We start from the raw sequence: 5814 nt of genomic DNA on the forward strand, positions 1-5814 counted from the left end.
TCTCAAAGTAAGAAAGGCAGTATTTTTAAAAATGGATCTTAATACTCAATTAAAATAAATATATCTTAATGCTCAAAAGTCCGGAATTAACATTTAAAATTGTGAAATATTTAAACATACAGAGAAGTACAGAGAATGTAACAAACAACTATATATTAGGCTACCCAATGCCTCAGACCTAGCATATCTTAACATTTTGCTGTATCTGTCTCAAGAAAATAGTTCATAAAAGAACAAAACATTAAAAATACAACTGAAGCTACCCGTGTACCCTTCCCTGATCCCATTCTCTTTCCTCCCTCTCCAGAAATAATTACTATTATGAACTTGTCATTCTTAAGGATGTTTTTATAGTTTTATAATATATGCATATATTCATATACTATATAGGAACTCTTTTTTGCAAGTTGTCAAACTTTGTATGTATGGTATCCCACTGTATGTGGTTCAACATTATATTTGTCAGTTTTAGGCATATTCACAGATGTGACTCTAGTTTATTCCTTTTACTGGTATAAATGATTTCATTGTTTAAACATGCCTCAATTTGTTTATCTGGAGTTTTGTTCTTATAAGACCTCTTTTAATTAGATCTTATCCCAGTTCCTAGAGTGAGCATGTACCTAACGAGAGTCAAATTCACCTATAAGAATGGGTTTTCTTGTAGTCCCTAGAAAGTGAGCACCGAGTTTAAGGGAGAATAAGTACTGTTATGTTGAAGCTTCTAAGTTCAACCATCAGCAGGTGGAGGCAGCAGGGTATCTTTTTACTAGACTATTTCTAAGGTACAGTTAAGCATTTTTTTTTTCCTGGCTATGAAAACAGCCAAATGTGATTCTTTGGCCATCAGAGGTGATCTATAAGCCACTAAAATCTTGAGACAAACTCTTTTCAGACTAAAATAGTTTAAGTGGAGTATGTGTTTGCCACTAATAACTATGACCAATACAATGGGATCCAAAGATCTTTAAGGGCCTTGTTAGCACCCTTTTCTTCTTAAAAACATCTCTTTGAAAATATCTACAGTGGGATTTCTTTGATGAACTGCATTAAGCCTTCAGAACAGCTGCTGCAACTCAGGTAGAAAGAGGCAAGTATCTGGATAATATGTAAGTCTGTAGTCAAAAAAGGTGTTTCAACTAAACTATGTCCATGCAGTACCTGGGAGGGTTTCTGTATAGACTGACATCGGTGCTCAACGCTTTACAGGGTAACTTACTAGTAAACTCGGTGCTCTTTTGCTCAACAATGTCTCATTTCCACTACATAAAGGTTGCTCAGTTCCGCTAGCCAAGGCCTGCCTTACATTCTATTATGTCCTACTTTGTTGGTACCACATAAAGTGTTCATGTTATAAAAGGCCTCTGGATCGCTTGGTTGAAATGAATAGCTGCTTTCATTAACGTTCCAGGAGCAAGGGAAGCAAGCCCCTACAATAATTCTCAGACCAATAAATTCGATTTTCTAAGTATTCTCCATAAAAGAGCAGCAGATGAGTCCACACATTTGTTCAGAAGTGCCCAAACAAGTGTGCCCTCAGTGGACAGTCCCAGCAACTCCAACCATAGCCAGATAATGAGAAGAAGACGTCCATTTCAATCCGTGGGAATAAAGGTTGGCATTGAAAAAAAAAATGTCCTTCTTTCAGGAGGGACAGCAGATGAAGGCTCACCATTTCTGCTCCTTGGTGATTTATCGCATTTTGTCCAGAAGTGCTGTGGCCCCCAATCATGTTGAGGGGGTTCAAGAAAAGTATTCTGAGAATTAAGAAGTTCAGAGAACCAGTGACAGAATTTTTCTCCTAATCAATAAAAATCAACTATTCTAGCTTCAATTTTTTTTTAAAAAAAAAATATGTTTTTATTGATTTCAGAGAGAGGAAGGGAGAGGGAGATAGAACATCCATCAGCTGCCTCCTGCATGCCCTCTACTGGGGATCCAGCCTGCAACCCATGCATGTGCCTTGACCTAGAATCGAACTGGCGACCTCCTGGTGCCTGGGAGAACGCTCAACCAACTAAGCTACAGAAGCCAGGCAATTCCAGCTTTTTAAAATCTTCTTTCTCTTGCTGTTGAGAGTCTAATGTCCTCAGAGGTCTTAACTGGCTGGGGTAAGGGGCAGGTTTCCTTCAATTTCAGACGTAAGTGCTTTTCCCAGTAACGCTTTGCGTGCTGGATAAGATAGTGTTTTTCAGGAGCTGGAGGTATAATAACCCCTTGTGATGACAAGTACTTAAATAGGACATCTTGGTGGACTTCTGTACACCTCAGAAGTTCTTCTGCATTTGATTGTACCCGAATACTGCACGGATGGCATCTTGGCGGTCCTCAGCCTGGTGCAGGTGTTGTATAGGGCCATGACCTCATCGTTAGCCATGACCTCATTGTTAGCCATGATCTCACTGTCATCCAGAAGGCTGAGCAGGTTAGGACCTGGGCAGCTGAGCCCTGACAACTTGACCCTCAAGAAGGGGGAAGAGGATGATGACAATAATGTCGCTCCTGTAGGTCCATGGTGCCAGCACCTTGGCAACAGGCACTGGAAGAGCCTTTTGGGTTCCCCTCCAAAGTGCCTCAGGTATCCCAAACCCTTGGGCAGTATTAATCGCCAATGAGGTCCATTTGTAAATGCGCTGCTCCAACTAGTTGTGCAGGGCAGTGCGGAGTCCCACGGATCTCACTTTAGGGGAACCACGCTTACACGGGGAACATCCACCTTCCACAAGGCAGCTGGTTGCGAAAAACTAAAAACATCTTAAAACTCTTTTACTTAGTTACACACCTGGACGTAGTGTGTAAGTGATGAGTGAAGCCTACCACTTCCTCCAGAATTTGAGAGAGAAAAGCTACCGGATTCTTGACCTTTCCTATAAATGTTCAGTTCTCTCATATTTGCTATCCAGGTGAAAATGGGAGAGGTTGAGGAGTTAACAGCGAGACTCGAGGAAACAGAATTTGTTGTATAAACAACAGAACGTGAGTTGTAAGGAAATGTGGCTGCCTTCTCGGGTAAGCCCTCGAATTTATCCCGATGAACATGCTGCCTCTGGCAGAAGTAGAAAGGAGCATCTTTTGGGAAAATATGGTTGTGTCTTTCAAGATGCAAATCTCAAAGGGCTTATAAAATCCTCCAAATAGTTCCTATGTTTCCTTTTCACAGAGTCAGTTTAACTCTTGCCTGTGCTACTCGGTAGGCATCCCTGAATCACACAGGCAAGTTGCCTACCCTCGCTCAGAGTCAGTGTCCACAGATGTAAAACGGGAATGATAACACCTACACTGAAGGTTGTTGGAGGATGAAGTGAGATACACACGCAAAGTGCTTGACATGTAGTAGTCACAAAATAAATGGTAGCTTCCATGGTGCTTTGCAAACCTTCTTCTTAAAGGACTGCACATGAGCACCTCAAACACATGGGTGGCCAGGTCTCATTCATTTGTGCATCCCAAGCACCTGGTACAGGTGAAGAGCATGTAGTGGGTGCTCAATAAAAGTTTACTGAATCAATGAATTACAGATAACCATAATATGAACACATTAACTACTTATATAATGCATATGTATTATATTATTTAATTATAATAACCTTCTGAGGTATTTACTGCTATAAAATCAAGGCTCAGCCCTGGCCGGTGTGGCTCAGTCGGTTGGGTGTCACCTACTGCACGGAAGGGTCGCCGGTTCGATTCTGGGTCAGGGCACATGCCCCGGTTGCAGGCTCAATCCCCAGTTGGGGCCCTGAGAGAGGCAGCCAATTGATGTTTCGCTCTCACATTAATGGTTTTTTTTTTCTCTCTTTCTCTCCCTAAAAATCAATAAAAAAAATCTTAAAAACTACCAACTAAAATCAAGGCTCAGGGAGATTAAGTAACTTGTCAAAGTTCACACAACTCCTAAGTGATGGAGCTGGAATTCAAACCCAAGCCTGTGCCCTTGAACATTATACTCTATTGACGGCCTCCTGCCCGGGCAGTGCAGGAAGCCGCGGAGAGAAGGTGGCCTTTGAGCTGGATCTTAGAGGATGACGAGGAATCCATCAGGCACATAAAGGAAAAGTCATCCCAGTAAGAAGAACCAGGACATGACCTGTGGAGAGAAAACGCACAGCTTCTTTGGGCTCAGCAAGCGGTCCATTACCGCATGAAAGGAGATGCCCGGAGAAGAGGCTGTAGAGGTAAGCCCAGGGTCAGTCTGTGACCGGCCGCAGCTGGAAATGCCATGTTTTTTATCTTGGGGCCGACGGGCAACCATTGAGAAACAGCTGGATCAGGCAGCAACACGATCAGAGCTGTGCTTTAGACACGGACACCCAGCAGCCTCACCGAGCCAGAGCTGGGGCGAGAGCCCCGACAGGAGGTAGGAAGAGAGAAAAGAATGTTAGCTATTTGCCCGCTCTTTCCTTCCCATCTCTGAGACGCTGGCCATCTCTGCAGTATTTTCTAAGGGACGTCTTCATGGGAGCGGCAGACAGAACTGTGTTCTCTATACCAACCCGGTGACACTACCTGGGTGAGGATCTCCTTCTCAGAAAAGTTACACCCGGTTTAACTGGTGGCAAAAGAACTCCGGCTACCCAGGGAATGAGCCCCGCCCTTCCCGACCATTTCAGGTCATAGACCAGTGATGGTGAACCTATGACACGTGTGTCAGAGGTGACACGCGTACTCATTTTTTTTTGGTTGATTTTTCTTTGTTAAATGGCATTTACATATATAAAATAAATATCAAAAATATAAGTCTTTGTTTTACTATGGTTGCAAATATCAAAAAAATTTCTATATGTGACATGGCACCAGAGTTAAGTTAGGGTTTTTCAAAATGCTGACACGCCGAGCTCAAAAGGTTCGCCGTCACTGTCATGGACTCACCTACTTTTTTTCGGCAGACAGCTGGGGACAGCCTGAAAGGTGCCCCCACACCCTCCCGAGCCTAGGCCCTCTCTGCGGGGCTGGGACTTCAGCACATTTATTTCTGTTCTGGTGATATTCGATTCCTTTGTTCTCTTAGCCTCCATGAAGATAGTCACTATTTTTATACTATCGTATAACTACGGGAGCCTATATTTTACATTCAAATGCTTATTTATCTTATTGTGTACTTCTGTTACTTTCTGCAGAAGAGCATGCAAGATTAGAAGAAATTCTCAGCCCCAATTTTAAACCTGAAAAGGATATACTATACAAAATCTGTTTGGGTACGTTCCTAAAAAAAAAAAGAGTGGAGAGAGTCATAGGTTTTATCTTTCGGAGCCCCCACCCCCACTCCTGCAAAATGCAGAGTAAGTCTGCCCTGCCAGATTGCAAAATGTCTTGATCTTCTCTTCTGCTTAAATCATGACCCAAAAGTTACTTCTGAGGGAGGGCTGGTACTATATTAAGCTTAGCACTGCTTCACATTAAGGAGGCTGATCAAAATTTAAGGAGAGAATACGTCCAGAATAGACCCACACGTATGTAGTCAATTGATTTTTAATAAGGTTCAAAGGCAATACAATAGAGAAAAATGGTCTTTTCAATAACTGATGTGGACACAACCGGACATCCATATGCAAACAAATAAACCTCAATTTCTGCTCTTCAAAACACATCTTTAATATCTCACACCCAACAGGATAGTTACTGTCAAAAAGACAGAAAATTTCAAGCATTGGTGAGGACGTGGAGACACTAGCACCCTTGTGGACCTGGTGGGAATAGAAAATGAGGCAACTGCTGTGGAACACAGTATGGCTGCTCCTCAAAAAATTAATCCCAGAGTTACCATATGATGCAGCAATTCCGCTCCTGGGTATCCACCCAACAGAACTGAAAGTA

General features: G+C 42.6%; 1 pseudogene; it reads right to left on the reverse strand.

The window, feature by feature from the left end:
* Positions 1-1195: 1195 nt before the first annotated feature.
* LOC107183285 lies at positions 1196-2395 on the reverse strand (annotated as a pseudogene).
* Between the last annotated feature and the right edge of the window lie 3419 nt (positions 2396-5814).

This window comes from Myotis davidii, unplaced genomic scaffold, assembly GCF_000327345.1.
Source record: "Myotis davidii unplaced genomic scaffold, ASM32734v1 scaffold81, whole genome shotgun sequence".
Classification (NCBI taxonomy): domain Eukaryota; kingdom Metazoa; phylum Chordata; class Mammalia; order Chiroptera; family Vespertilionidae; genus Myotis; species Myotis davidii.